Genomic DNA, 16619 nt, shown 5'->3' on the forward strand with positions numbered 1-16619 from the left:
CTCAGGAAAGGGCAAGCAGGGGATTTGGGTTCCAGGATTGGTTCTGCCACTAGCTTACTCTGGAAACCAGGGTTCACCATTCCAACTTGCATACCTCAATTTCAGCATTAGTAAAATGAAGGAGTTGGGCTGATTATGATGAATTTAGTTCAATCTACCAGCTGCTTTATTAAACCACTTACCCCTTGATTTCCTTGTTGGGGCTTCTTTGTTAGAGTCACAGGACAGCATGATTGGCCTTGGGAATGCTGTGTGGAAGCCATATCTCAGAAGAATCACATGGAAAAGGGATTAGGGCTGCAGAGGTCAAATTCCAGCTTGGTGAGTTGTGTGAGATAAATGTGGGGAAGCCCAGTGGAAAGAAGGGGTTCCTAACCTCTTGAGAGACAATGCTTGCTTCTTCCCAGGGGGCTGGAGGCTTGGCAGCCCTCTGTTGCCTCCAGCCCCATCCCATCAGGTGGGGTTAGCTTGCTGTTGAGCTCACATGACAGATGGCTCTTTCAGCCTCCAGAGTGTTCTCCAGCCATCACCAGGTTGTCAAACTGCAAACAAAAGCCATTCATTGCCCTCATCTTCTCTCCTGAATTCTTTCTAGCTTTGTAACCCCAAAAGCACAGGTTATGCCATAATCATCTGAGGGTCTTCCACTCCTTGCTTATCTACATGAGCCATATTTTTCTGAAACTCAAAAAATCAGCACACATCACCTGACAAAGTGTTTTTGCTATTCCTAACTGCAAAAACAGTCGAGGAAATGTAGTTTGGGTACCAAGATATTATTATTATTATTTACACATTACTGCAACGGTTTCTAACATCTTTTCCAGGACTAACCAAACAGAGTTGCGATTACAACTGCCTTAGAAAGTTTGGACACAAGGTGCCTTATACATCCTCTCTTCTTCCTTTTCATCTCACCATTATAGTCACTATGAGAAGGAGCTCGCATAGTGTCAAGGTGAAAGGTGAAAAGAGGAGTAAGGAAAACACCTGGCCAAACTCACCTGCAGGCAGCAGAAACTGGCACAGAAAGATTGTGACATAGTGCCACTGGCCCCAGCATTTGATCTGCTGATACTTAAAATCCAACTATCACAAATATAAAACTTTGACACCAATTTTTATCCATAATTAAACAAAATGTCCAAGATTATCTGGACTCAAAGTTTTTTTCAATTATTTCCACCTTCAGGAGAATGATTTGAGGGCAGGTGGGAGATTACTGGAAGGTGGTAAAACATCATGTGTCTGAGATGAGAGTTGGCATGGGATCCTTACTTGCTGCCTGCTACAAGTTCTTTAAGAAATGGCAAGCAACTTGCTCCCCAGCGGAGTCTTGGAATGGGAGATCCTCTGACTCCCCATAATCCCAGGGGGAGAGCAAGAGACACCAGGGGGAAATAGCCAGTCTTATGGTAGAGACATTCTCATCCACTGCGTCAGGAAAAACTGGGCATCTCTACCATTATTCAAAAGAGCCTAGCCTGGGACCCCGGGACCTGAGTTCTAAAGTTGGAATCTTCCACTGTAAAATTAGAAGGTTGATAGCATAATCCTTAACATCTCACCCAACTTGAAAGATCTATGGTCACTTTAGATTAAGCAGGTATTTCTCCAGAATAACAGGAAACAGGAGAGACAGGGGTAGTATGAACATCTAATCATGAGGAAAATGACGAGAAGTGCATTGAAGTTGTAAAGGTCCGACCCATATGTGATCCATACAACTTCTCTGAATGGTTCCAGGAAAAACATGTCTCTCTCCTTTGTGCCTTATACTTCCGGTAAAATAGCTCACGTTCTATGTTGCCCTGGACTCTCTCAAAGGCTTAATTTAACAGCAGAATCATCTAAAATCCATCATTTTATTCGATTTCCCACCCCATCAAAACAAACAAACAAACAAACAAACAAAGAAACTATGAACTTGGCAGGAATTCCTATCTTCATTTCGTAGGGAAAAATTCTGGGGCTCACTGACTTAGAGAAGGTGCCACATACGCGATTTCTTGAGACCAACTGAAGCCTGAATCTCCTCTCCACCAGTTCTTTGGAACTTTAGAGTTTCTTGAAGGTATCTGCAAGCAAAGCCTGCAAAACACTTATTTTACCTCTCTCACCAACTGGCCAAACTTCTGCTACAAAAGAAAGGATCTTGATGAAGCTCAGAGTTAGGTTACCTGCTCTGTCACTGATAAGACAGTAACTTTCTGACTATGCTTCTCATACCTTAGAGGTTCCACCAAGCCTCTTTTAGGCTTCTGAGTGTCTTTGAGCTATGCAGCTGAGGCTGTAGGCTCTCCCCCTAATTCAATCTGAACAGTTCCACTTTTATCTGCTTTATTTATTGGTCTCTCTCTAGGTATTAAAAAGTATTTGAGAACCACTGTAGGGCAAGTTCTAGTCCACAGTGCTATTTCCAGCCTGAACCCAAGTTCCCGTTTCCTTATATGACCTGCTAATAAATCTCTGCTTCATCCTCCCAACAGAAGAGGGAGGACAGAAGCAGCCCACTGGTCTTCAAGACATACTGTCATGTGTCACATCGGGACACCTCCAGGGGGTCTTAAATCTAGAGAAACATGAGAGTAGTCATTTCACATCTTAAGACCCCTCTGATGAGAGAAGCCTCATTACCACGCGTGCACAGTAGCTAGTATTTTACATAGACTAACTGGCCTGTTTTCATTTCTTTTAAATACCCAAAGGCATCCTACCTACATGAGGAGCTGAAGGCCTACAAACCATGGTCGTAAAAACTGTTTGCACACTACGCAAGTGCTAAAGAGCACCTGAAACCACTTTGCTTCTATTTGTTTTGCCCCCTAATATGCACACTGGTATATTAGTGTTTCTTTTGAGTCCCTCTGGGTTTGGATATTATACACCCAAGTTTTCCTTCAAATTGGGTTTTCACAGCTGGATTATAAACCAGTGGAAATGTTGACCCAGCACCAACTATATCATTCCAAACAGGTGTTGCCTTAATTAGCCTTATCGTAAAACAAAAATTAAAAATTAAAGGAAAACATTTTAATGTACCTAAAGAGTTTCTGAAGGTCTTAAAGGGAGCAGGCAAATTATTGAGGACTTTTAAGCCTTATCTCTTATTCTCAGAGGCGCTCTTAAAAATTCAGGAACACTTCTGAAGCTGCAATAACACCCCAGTGTTTTAAGAGGAAAAAAAACCTGACTTCCCTGGCATGTTTTTCAATGAAGAAGGAAGTTTTTAAGTGAAGGGAGAGGGGCTTTGAAAATCCATTCACCTAAGTCCCAGATGTTCTCATCTCAGGCAGGAAGAAGACAAAAGGAACAGTCTTTGGATGTCACTTCTGACCTTCAAGGGGATTATCACTATTTTCCATGCAAAAACAAAGGAGTTTTACGTGACTGTAATTCAGTGTAGAAAACATACCTACTAAGTACTTAGAGAGACATAGAAGAGAGGTTGCAAAAATCCTGCACTCAAGGGATAGCCAAGCTCACTGTTTCACACACATGAAACCACTTAGAGAACAAGTTAAAACTGGGTATGAATTAGCTCGGATGTGTTGACATTTTGGCAAGACAACACAAACTTCCTTTGGCCTCAGGAAGTTTATGATGACTTCCCAGAGAAAGCAGAGTGAGAAGTTACTTCAGAGATTGAATATAGAGGGAGAAGCCAGAGGAGCACCTCAAGCTGGAGAAACTCCATCAGTAAAGGTGCAGAGCCATCGCTCTCCAGTCTGAATGTACACTAGTCACCTGCAGGGTTGGTTAAAACTGATTACTGGGTCCCCAGAGGTTCTATTTCAGTGGGTCTGAATTGAGGGTACAAGAATTTGCATTTCTAATGGGTTTCCAGTTGATGCAGCTGTTGTTCCATGGACCACACTTTGAGAACAACTGACATGGAGAAAAGATTGCACACAGCTGTTAGTGGTCCAGAGTAGGCTCTGACTTAGCTGTAAGAGGATTTGTATACAAGAGTGGAGAATGAAGTTACTTAGAAAGATGCTTGTTTTTTGATGGTGTGAACTAGATCATTTTTATGCTAAGAAATTATTCATTTTCAACATAACCCTCTTTTTTTTTTTAGTTTATTTATTTAGTTTAAGAGAGAGAGAGAGTGTGTGAACAGGGTAGGGGCAGAGAGAGAGGGAGAGAGATGATCCCAAGCAGGCTCTGTTCTGGGGCAGGGTCAAACCCACAAACCATGAGATCATGACCTGAGCCAAAACCAGAGTCGGATGCTTAACTGACTGAGCCACCCAGGGACCCCTCAACTTAGCCCTCTTTCAAGCCACCCTAAGTCCTGTTCACTTTCTTTCTTTCCTTTTTTTTTTTTTTTTTTTGAGACAGAGACAGAGCATAAACATGGGAGGGGCACAGAGAGAGGGAGACACAGAATCCGAAGTGGGCTCCAGGATCTGAGCTGTCAGCACAGAGCCTGACACAGGGCTCGAACTCAGGAACCGCGAGATCATGACCTGAGCCAAAGTCGGAGGCTCAACCGACTGAGCCACCCAGGCGCCCCTCACTTTCTTTCTCAAAGGAAAGAGGAAAAGAATTCTCCAGTGAGTGCCACATGTGGAACCATACCTGTTCCTACTAACTTAGCCCTCATAAAAAATAAATGCAAGAAATTATCAAAGCAATAATGATCATGATGCACTTTGTACTTACATTAACTAAGCACTCATATGTCTCTGCTTGTACCCTTGCAGGCACGGGTGGCATGCTTCCTGAGATGAAGAGAGGTTCTGCTGGTCTTAAAAGTCTTCTCTCCTCCTCCTTTCCAGGAAAATACCAACTTCTCTGGTCTTTTCTATCACTCAGCTCTTCTGAAGTACAAGGAACAAAAAAACACCAAGGGACCTCAAATGACAGGACTTAACGTAAGACTATGTAGGGAAGAAATAAAAGATGGAAAACTGGTCCTCTTGAAAGCACAATGACACTCATAAGTTAAAAGCAATTCTGATGATTCTCTCAGCCAATTTCCTCAGGTGTAGCCATCCACTGTTCCCTACCCTGAAAGCCTATAGCTCTTCTGGCCCAATTTCCTTTTATCTGCATGCTTCCCTTCCTTGCTTTTCTGTTGTGTTTCTGTGTGTGCATGCATGTTTCAAAACTTCCCAAGAGAAACAATCTGATTGGCTACTAGTCTCCAGTCAATATGGGTTCCTCTACTGGGCAAAGTCATTGCACCAGGGTTTCTAATGAGCTTCTGGTCCAGATGATAGAGCAGCAGCATTATCCAACAGAAATATAATGCCAGCATCAAATGTAAGAGGTGTATGAAATTTTAAATTGTTCTATATTAGCTACATCAAGAAGGTAACACAGGAATGCAAGCTGGTACAACCACTGTGGAAAACAGTATGGAGGTTGCTCAAAAAGTTAAAAATAGAACTACCCTATGGTCCAGAATCACACAACTAGGTATTTACCAAAAAAGTATAAAAACACTAATCCAAAGAGATACATGCATCCCTATGTTTATTGCAGCATTATTTACAATAGCCATATTATGGAAGCAGCCCAAATGTCCATTGACAGATGGATGGACAAAGAAGATGTAGTGCATATATACAATGGAATATTACTTAGACATAAAAAGAATGAAATCTTGCCATTTGCAACAACATGGATGGAGCTAAACAGTATAATGTTAAGCAAAGTGAGTCAGTCATAGAAAGCAAATACCACATGATTTCACTCATATGTGGAATTTAAGAAACAAAGCAAATGAGCAGAGGAAAAAAAGAGAGAGAGAGGGACAAACCCAGAAACAGACTTTCAGCTATAGAGAACAAATTGATGGTTACCAGAGGGGAGGTAGGTAGGGGGTAGGGGGATGAGTGAAATAGGTGATGGAGATTAAGGAGTACACTTATCACAAAGAGCACTGAGTAATGTATAGAATTGTTGAGTCACTATATTGTATACCTGAAACTAATATACCACTGTATGTTAACTATACTGGAATTGAATAAAAAATTTAATTTAAAATAAAACAAATGCTCTGAAAACAACAAATAAGAATGTAACACAAAAGTAAAATAACATTTTATTTAATCAGTGTATCTACATTATTAACATTTTTAACATGTAGGGAGTAAAAATGTATGCAGATATTTTATCTTCTTTTTTCCCATATTAAGTCTTTGAATCTTATGTGTAATTTGCACTTGGAAAATATCTCAATTAGATTGGCCATACTTCCGGTGCTCATTAGCCACATGTGGCTAGTGGTTACCATATTGAATAGTATACTAATAGATGGTTACCTTTGTCTAGAGGACTGATCTTTTGTTGCTATCACTATTGGTCAGAGTAACAGGGTTACATGATACAATATATTAAAAGAACTACCCATCACTATTTACTTCACAAAGTTACGAGGGACAAGGAGGGTGCTCAGAATCCAATAGTCCATTCTCCTGAGCTTGTCCAAAGATGGTGTTAGTAGATCTCTATTATCATTTGATATAAATATACTTCTACCTAAGCTATATGATATACTGGTACTCTACTCTGGTGTTACCGAAGGGTTAGTGACTACCTTTGTCTTTTTACTATCTTCCAGTGATCTGGTGACTACTTTTATGTTAATGGTATTGAGTCTCATCTTTGTGTCACTGCTATAGTCACCTTAACCAACCTTCTCATATATACATCCAGACTCATATACATTTCTCATATACATTTATTCTCACAAAGTTTGTGATATATTTACCATATTTTATAAGCCTTCTGGCCACAAAAGATTATTCAAAATAGGTCTTATATCTTATATACACTTATTTGGTACATCCATCTACGATATCATTTGTCATTATTACATATATTTTGGTATGAGTTCATTCATTCCCACCTCCAGATAATGCAATCTGTGAGGTCATTCTTTAAATGAATCTATCAGCAAGCCAAAAATCAGCATCCCCAGTGCTTAGTAGAGTATCTTATCCTTAAGTATACTAATAAACATTTGATAGTGGAATAAATAAGTGAATCAACATGCTAGTTGCCTTGAGGATTCTTAACTGAACTTGGTTGTGAATGTGTAAAGATTTCAGAATGAAAGAAAATCCATACAAAAGCTTGCACAATCATCTGTCTCATCTTTTTAGCTTATTTGAGGGAAGAGATTGCATGCTTTACTTCAAGACAGAATGGGCTCAAAAGGAAACTGAAGTGTGCAATGTGGCATAACAGGAACAGTACTGGATAAAGAATAGGGTGCTTTAATCCCTGGTGTTACAATTAATTTGCTTTAAAGACATAAATCACTTCACCACTCTGAGCTTTAATGTCTTTGTGTTATGTTATATTTCAATGTTAAAATCAAGCACTGCAATCAGTTGATTTCAAAGGTCCTGTCCCTTTATCTCTAACTTTTTATGATTTTCAAGAATTCACAAGTTCTAGAATAATATTAAACAATCTGTGTCAGGGTTTTTATTACTTTTATTATTTTATTATTGCAATGAGAAGTATCTCAAGTGATAATGAAGTATTTATTGCTTTGTTCTACAATTATTTATTTTTATGTCTGCATCTGAAATTAGATTAAATTCCTGAGAATAAGAACAGTATCTTGCTCGGTACATGCCTTGGTACAATCAACAACTGAACCAGAGAATGCATAAAGTGGCTTTCAATAAATGTTGACTAATTATGAAGACATGCATGAATAGTCATTACCCATATCAAATATCCAAAATCACTTTTGCTGAACAGTTAAGGATGAGTAGGGTGATGGCCTCTATTTGGGATACCTACACTTCAGATTTAAATGTAAAGATCATAGATGAGAAGTTCTAATACTTCCATTCCATGTCATAAGGGTAACAGAGGCAGGAAATCCTCCCAATACACTTAGAATTTTCTGAGAAAGGTGTTTTGATGTCTCCATGATGATTCTGAATCTGCATATGTCTCCTTTAGATTCTGTTAATTTCTGCTTCTTATTTTTCAAAGATGTATGATTAGGTGTTTACAAATTTGAAATTGTTATACCTTACTAATCACTTAATCACTTTATAATTCTTAAGTGAATTTCTTTACCCTTATAATGCCTCCTGCATTAGAGAAAATTATTAGCATAACCGCATCCGCTTTCCTTTAATTAAGGTTTGCATCAGTGAGGACTGGTGAACTGGCTCTCTGAAAATTAAAAAGCCCTGATTTGTCAATTTGTGACATTTGCCGATTTACATGGGGTGAGTGCTCCCACCATGGCCAATCTCAAGCAGTCAAACTTTTAACAACTGACTTGCAAAATTCCTGAATACTTAACAATCAGTCCTTGTAAGTCCTTATGAGATGGTGCCAGGATACTACTGGTTTTTCAGTACTTTTACTTTCAACCATTTGTCTCCTTACATTTAAGGTGTTTCTCCTTTAAGCAGACTATCATTGGACATTTTATAAAATTTAGACAGATTCATCTTTCAGTTATAATATATACACCATGCATATTGAATGTAATTGCTAACATTTGGGGGTTTATATTTGCCATATTAATATTTGTTTTCCATCTTCCCCATTAATTATGTTCCTTTTTTCTTCTTTTTTGTCTTCCTTTGGCTTAATCCAATATTTGTTATTATTCCAAATCCCACCTCATTAGCTCATTAAGTAAACATTTATTTACACTTGTTTTAGTAGTTATCTTGAGTAACATACATTATTGATTTATTAGAAACTAATATGAAATTGTACTTTCACCATTTCCCTGACATTGAAAGATCCTTGGAAACCTTGAAACTTGAAGTTTAACAGAGCCTGTTACGGGGGTCCCCAGGATCATCCTTGGTATCTGTGTTTCACTAATAGGACTTATGGGACTCAGCATATAGTTACACTCACAGGTTCGATTGATTCAAGTGAAAAGAGACAAAAAAAAAATCAGTAAATGGAAAAAGAGAATGTGGTAGTTTGGAAGGAACCAGGCACAAAATTCCAAGAGTTCCCTCCTGGTGGAATCACACAGGATATGCTTAATTCCCACAGCAACGAGTTGGGACATCTCATGTCAAATGCTTGTCCACCAGGGAAGCTCATCAGGAACTCAGCATCCAAGAACACATTGGGTGTTATTATAGACACTTAACAACATTCCAGACTTCAAGAAAGAAAGCAGGTGTTCATCATGAACCATATTGCTTGCATGAAGACTTTGGGTACAGTGAGCCGCTCTTCTCAGTTCAGGGAATGGTGGTGACCTTCCCCACATTTAAACTCTCAGATGCCTATGTAGTCAACCTTGCAAGTAGGTCTTTCTAACGAGAGCAGTCTCGGACCTGCTGTGTTAGGTCCTATTTTGTGTTATTGTTACCATATGTTTTATTTCTACATATCTTTTAAATCCCATAAGGCATGATTGTTCCTGTTTTTTAGGGTAAATATTTATTTAGATTTACCCACATACTTAACCCTTCCATTGTTCTTCCTTTCTTCCTGCATTTCCCTTTAGTATTTTCCATAGGTCATTTCCTGATGGGAATGAGATCTGTTGGCTTTTCTCAGGAATGTCTTTATTTCTTCTCCATTTTTGAATGATATTTTTGCTGGCTATAGAATTCTAAGTTGGCATTTATCTTTTTCTCAGCACTTTACAGATACCATTTTACTGTTGCCTAGTTTCCTTCATTTCTATTAAGAAGTGAGCTATTGGTCATAAAGTGACTCTTCAAGAGTAATGGATCTTTTTAACTCTGGCTATTTTTATGATTTCCTCTTTATTTCTGGTTTTTGGCAGTTTTACTATGACATGTCTAGGTGTTAGATTTATAACATTTTTTTAGTCAATTCTTGGCCATTTCTCTACAAGTATTGCCTCTGCCCCATTCTCTCTCTGACAAATACTTATGTTAAACTAGTAGCTCTCAACCAGGGATGATGTATTTATTTCCAACAAGGTAAATACACCCTCAAAAAAATAAAAATCGTTTGATTCAAAAAAATGTCAATAGTGGAGAGGTTTAGAAACACTGTGTTAGACTTTTCACCAGATATGTGTCTCCTACATTCTTCTCTACAATGCTTATCTCTCTCTCTTTCTGTTTTGCCTCCATGCTTCACTCTAAATATTTTTTACTAACCTATCTTCAAGCTTACTTAGCTCCTTTCAGCTCTATCTGATCTGCTATTAAATCCATGTATTAATTTCTTAATATCGGATATTGGAATTTTCAGTTCTAGAATTTCCAAATGATTATTTTATATAGATTCCAATTCTATGATGAAATTCTCCATATTCCCATCTATCTTCTTGAACATATCAATCACAATTATTTTTAAACCCATATCTAACAATTCCAATATCTGGGTCACCTGTTTCTCTTATCTCTTTACTTATCACTTCCGTTTTTAGCATACATGATCATTTTTATTGAAAGTCAGATATTGCTTAAAATTCTGTTGATGATTTGAATGATGTCATCATCTTTCAGAGAAGATTCAACCTCTTTTTCAGAAAGCAGGCAGAGACAGATGATCTCAATCCAGTCAGAGATTGAATTAATTTGAGACTAAATTGCATTATTGGAAGTGTTGTTCTACCTCTGGTTGGCCTCCACCTGTAGAGTATAATCCTCCAGTGGTGCCATCCAAGAGCCTGAAGTGTCCACAATGGTCAGCCCTTCCTTTCTAAGTTCTATACTCCATTTTTCTATTTCTTGGCATCACATAACCACCAAAAGCTCTGCTGTGCTTCTCAGCTGCTTTCTGCTTAGCCTTTTACCCTCTTGCCTTATGCAGTTTAATTGCCAACTGCCTGGTATCAGATGTCAGGCTCACTTCTCTGCACCTTCCTTCTCTTGAGGATCTTGACACTCAAGTTTTAGTGACCTTGCAAATCCAACGTTCCAGTCTTTTGCTCTCTAGCTCTCAATATCTCCTAAAGCTCTACCCATTAGAAGTGGTCCTCTGATTGGCTTCTCAACCTCTTACCCCACACCAAAAATTGCCCAGAGCTCTGAGTAGGAAATCAGTGTGGTCACCTCACTGAATCCTTTCTCTGCAGCATCTGGCCCCTCAAGTCCTTGTCATATCAGTAGCTCCCTCCCTTTGGACACTTTTAAAAATCAAGCTTCTAATTGCTCTTGGCAGAAGAGTAAGTCAGCGACAAACTACTACATCATGGCCCGGAGTAGGAATATATATTTAGAAACTAGGTTGGACATAAGAAAAACATGTATTTTTCTGTGAGTATTGTTAGATGCTAGACTGGATCATCAAAGGCAGAAGTAGTCTCTTACTTCCTTTAAAAGCCAGAGGAAATTTCCAGGGAACTGTGAATTAAAGAGGCATGCATAATAGGGAGTGGATGCAAGAGAGGCAGCTAGACAGAATGAGTTTTCACAATTTCCCGTGACCCTGTTGATCCCAACTCCTGCCAATACTCAAACACTCAGAATTGAACAGAGCCATGCATTTTCTTCCCACGGTTCTCATTTTGGTTAGCACATAACTCAGAGATGGAAGATTGCAATTCAGGGCAGAAAAACTAAAATATAAGAGCTACATATTTACATGATGTTTCCAGTTAGATTATAATCAGGAAATAAAGTATGTCTGTACTTTTTCTTTTCAAGTCCATGAGTAAATCTAGAAAATAAATAAATCTAGAATATAAATCTAGAAAATAAAAATAAAACTTTAGGAATAGGAAGAAGATTTGAAAGGGACTTCATATTATCTAGGAATTTCAAGCTCTGGTTTTCCAGCCACATTATATTTGTGTCACCTCAGGCCTTTGCCAATCTGTTGCAAGAGAGAAGAAAAAGAGAATCTTATGTGTTATTGTATGCAGCCATTGAAAGAAGCTTAAACTTACCTCCTTTCTAATATTGTGTGTACATGTTAACAAGAGGTGAACATTATAGGAGTGAAATGTTGGTTTAATGGGCAGAGAGATTATTAACATAACTTTGTGGGCCCTGTGCAGGGTAGACAGAGATGGCCATTTCTTAGAGATGGATTCATCAAGGGAAGGAAACCTTCCCAGCAGGAGGCCCACATTGCATCCCACAGCAGCTTGCTTCCTGATGCTCTTTAGCAGCTGGAGGTCAGTGGAGAAAGCAGGCACATTTATTGAGGTGGTTCCAGTGGGTGCAGGACTCTTTACTCTCCATCACCTACCTCTCTGGTGCATCCTTCTTAGGATACTTTGCAGGGAAGCTTGGTGTGGTCCCAAGAACACTGAATGGTAGGGTCAGATGCCCTTAGCTAATTATTTGACCTTGGGTCAGTCCTTCAAAGTTTTGTGCCTGAGTGTTTGCTGTATTAAATTAGAGGATATAAGTAGATAATCCCAATAATTTCGTTCAGTCAGAACAGACCATGGGTCTGGGACCATGGGTCTGGGAGTCTGATGACTCCGCACTGGAGGAGGCACTTTTCGGTAGGCCTGAGTTGGGGACTTTTTCCTGAGGTTCTGTCATTCTACATTCTGCTATGCAGATACAGATAGATGCATATAGATCTTGTGAATTTCCTTTTTTTTTTTTTCATTTTACTACATATTCCTTAGCAAAATGTGCCAGAATCTTTTGATAGCTGAAAATATAACTTGTTATCCATTCAACATCAAAATAGATGTTGAAGTTCTTATGACGGTCAGCTTTTTATTATCTTCATATAACCCACACAAAGCTATGCTGCTAGTGTTCCAGTTCAATACACAATTAAATTCAGAAGAGATCTATGACTGGCATTCAAGAGAAATTGCGAAACAATTTATTTCTTAATGACTGAGAAAATGGCTAGGGGTAATGGCAGTGTACAATGTACAGGAAAATCATCTTCAAAACTTGCTTTAAATCATTATCTTTCCAAAATTCCATTCAACATGGCATGACAGTTGTAACCGAATATCTTTTCTCACTGTCTCAAAACTGTCTCAAATGCTCCCCAAGCTTAACAATCAGTGGCTCTCACCTTCCTCTCATGTTCCAAGATCTCTGCTTTTCCTCTGGCTTCTCTAAGGTAAGTCCCCTCAGTTTTTCTTAGGCTCGGGTCAGCCCTCTTTCCACCAATTATCCAGATCAGCACCACAAATGTCCTGGGCCCAGGATCACCACAGAAATCCCTTTTAGGAATGAGCACGTGCTAGAAGGGGGTGGTCAGAGGCAGGAGGCAAAAAGAGTGCAAACACTTACATTTTAAAGCTCTTTAAAGATCTCTGTCCCATTTGTGCTATGAAAGGTCACTTAAAAAAAAAAAGGTACAAGCACATACTACATCAATTCACCTTTGATTTTCCAATCCTAGAATGAAATTTAAATGTATGCATTCCCTCTACTAGTAGATAAACCCCCAAAAAGGTTACCTACAGGTGAAGTGTTCTGGTCAGATTCCAATTTCCAGGTATGTGTGAACCATGTTTTTACTGATACATTTGATAGAGTTTTACTTAGGTGTAAGAGTTTTAGCAGCAGGGAATTGTTTCTAATAATAATAACCAATAATTGGTTAGCAACTTAACATATTCAAAGTATGTGCACACCAAGTACCTCATTTGATCTTTATATCTACCTGTCAGAGGAGGATGGATTTAATAATAATCATTCCTATTTTATATGTGGGGGAGGAGAGGCTGAGAAGGTAAAGTGACTTGTCCAGGTACTTACAGGGGTAGGTTGGTAACTGACTCTAGGTATTCTGATTTCACATTCCAGAAATTAACCACTTCACTAACTTTCTCCTAACTTTATTCTTTTTGTTTCCACATGCATGTGTGGGCGTGCACACACAAGCACACATACACACACACACAGAAGCTGATTAAAACATGGCCAAATATTACATATGTGCAGAGTGTTCTCTCTCTCTCTATACAACCATGTATTAAATCAACAAGATCCACATAGCCGCACAGTTTCTGTTTCCAGAAGAAGCCCTGACCTATGACAGAATAAACACTGCTGCGGGCCAGAACTACAGAGCCAGCTCACACTTCCCTCTGCACTGATGTGCTTTGTTTTTTAAAGCACTTGCCATTTACATTACTATTATTTTCATTTTCTTGATCACCGGAACCTCAAAGGAAAGAGGCTAATGATATTCCCCAGCCCCCTCCCTCACTGCGCTCCTGATGGGAATGGAAGCAGCTCCAATTGACAGAACTGCCTCAGCAAACCCTTCAGGAACATTAATGGAGCTGCTACTATAAGCAGCTGGAGTCACCATTTGCATCTCACCCTGTCTTACTTTTTTTCCTCAAAAAAAAAAAAAAAAATTAAAAAGCACCCACAATACCCTGGGGGAATTTTCCGGGACAAGCTGCAGGTGCTATGGATATTTTCATTTAATAATCATTCTTGCAATTCAGCACATTTGTAATCCATGTGGTAAACTCTGACTTACATTTCTCCCAGTGGACGCTGGCCAGATGCAGAAACCAAAGAGCTCGGTGTGCCGGTAGTGCCTCTTCCCTCTTTTATAGTTTGTGCATTTGGATGTGTTTAGCATGATCTGTGAGCACAGGCTAAGGAATGTGCTGCGTTTAAAAGACCCTTTTGTTGACATTAAGCAATCATAAATATACTCAGAAATTATCCTCCTTGCGTGTACGGTGGAGTGCTTTAATTGGATGGCCTTCTCATGTGATATCATGAGGAACATATGCATATTTTTGGCAATCCCATTAGATGGTGAAGCGCAGAGGTCCGTACAGAGCAGCACATTCCTGACATCCATGGGTTGTCTCATATATGTCACCACATCTTCCCACCAGGATTGTTTTCCCCGCACACTTCAAGATGGTAACTTCCCAATCTGTCCAAATTCTATTAGGAATTCTCCTGGACTGTGTAAACGTCAGGGCCAGTTTCCTTTCTACATGAAGAGCTTTGAAAGGAGAACTGGATGCCTGACTCCCTCATAAATATGAGCACAGCATCTTCTTGTTCTCCTTCTCCTTCTCTCTTTTTTTAAAGGTATATATGTCAGAGAGGAGGGAAGGAAAGTGTTGTCTAAAAGTAAAAAAAAATAAATAAAGAAAGAAATAAAGAAATCTCTTTTCAAGAATAACATTCTCCTATTTTCACCACATAAACGGAATGTTTAAGCCTGCACAGAGCCAGGTTCCAAATGATGGGTTCTTCTGGCTAAGACCTCCTGCAGTTGGGCTAAGATACAGTCTCTCAAGTAGCCAACTACATTGGGGCTAACGCCACCTCCTGCAGGCCTAGAAAAGGGCACCCATCAGGGCCCTGGCAGAAAACAGATGGCACACTTAAAGGAGTAGCTCAAGAGATTTTAACAAAAGGACTATGTTCAAAGGTATGAGAGTTAAAGGAATCACCCAACAATGGGGCCTATATGTGATAAGAAGCCGATACACCTTCTAGGCCAGAAGGCATCCAGCCAGCCAGACCCGCAGCCATGGAGTTGGGTGGAAAGTGAGGTGCCACTGAGAATCCACAGCCTAGTGTGGAGGGGACCGGTGGACTCCAGAGGAGTAAGAGCCCAAACTTCTATTTCCTCCCTGCCCCCAATCCCTCACTGGTGCCTCCCATTGGCCAAACCAGTTGTTACCTGTCAAGGAAGGGGGTGTGGCTGTTGCAGTCTGGGAGTGTAGTGAAGCAGGGTGAAGGGTGGAGAGTGGGTCTAGAGGGGCAGAGATGAGCCAGAAACAAGAATGAGGCGCCCCCAAAGTCCTGAGTATTCTTGAGCTCTTCCATATCATAGGTCACATGTATTCTTTACCACAATTCAATGACGTGGATATAATTCCATAATACAGAGAGGGAAACTGAGGGCTGGAAAAGCAAAGTAACTTACTCAACCTTGCACAACCAAAGACAGAAGTGCTGGGTTCTTCATAGGAAGGTTATAGGTAGAGCTTAAATCAGCATGGTGCTAAACAGAAGTTCAGCAATTGTGTCATTGGAAAGTTCCATTTAGGTCTGGAAATTTTTCATCACAAATTGTGAAAAACAGTGTCCACAACAGACTGCTCTTGGGCTTCAGAGAGACAGGAATGAAGGTTGAGATATTGAGAGATGTCAGACCATCTCAAAAAAAAAAAAAAAAGTATATAAAGCTATTCAGTCTCTGAGTTTAGGTAACAAGAGCTCAGATAATAAGGATTTGGATAGTAAGGGCTATCACACAATGTGAAACAATAGAACTATTACTCAGGAGAAAGAGTTTCTGGAAAACAGTCTCATTTACAATAGTGACAAGTTTAGATGGTCCTGAAAATCTCTGGGACGGTATTCACCCTGAATTCATGCCTTCATTAGCTGTTCTGGGAAACTGCAGGTGGTATTAGTTGTAGATTTTAATGATAGTTTAGGGGAATTTACTTATTTCTTGGGCCGCAGAGAAATAATACTGTAAATTTTAAACAGCCAATGTGTCCGCAAAAAGACTTAGGTGAAAATATTCACGGTAGTCTTATTCATGATAGCTGCATTTCAAAAACAACCCAAAAGTTCATACATCGGAGAAAAGAAAAACAAATAGTGCTGTATGCATGGAGCAGAACCATACTCAGCAGTAAAAATGAAGGAACTACTAGAATAAGCAATGACAGGAATGAATCTTAAAAGCAAGTGAAGCAAAAGATTCAGACACAAACAAGCACATGCTGTTTGATTCCATTTATATGGAGTTCA

At 39.4% G+C, this 16619-nt stretch overlaps 1 long non-coding RNA gene across 1 annotated transcript in view; it reads right to left on the reverse strand.

The window, feature by feature from the left end:
• LOC147582269 (uncharacterized) overlaps positions 1-16619 on the reverse strand; it is an 87669-nt gene that overhangs the window by 60630 nt on the left and 10420 nt on the right. The window contains exons 2-3 of the long non-coding RNA XR_015248909.1: positions 4669-4826; positions 183-542 (exon numbers count right to left, since the gene is read on the reverse strand). This is a non-coding gene — a long non-coding RNA (uncharacterized LOC147582269). The remainder of the gene's footprint in view (positions 1-182; positions 543-4668; positions 4827-16619) is intronic.

Source organism: Puma concolor, chromosome A3 (assembly GCF_028749965.1).
Source record: "Puma concolor isolate L17-30 chromosome A3, mPumCon1.1.hap2, whole genome shotgun sequence".
In the NCBI taxonomy this organism is placed as follows: Eukaryota; Metazoa; Chordata; class Mammalia; order Carnivora; family Felidae; genus Puma; species Puma concolor.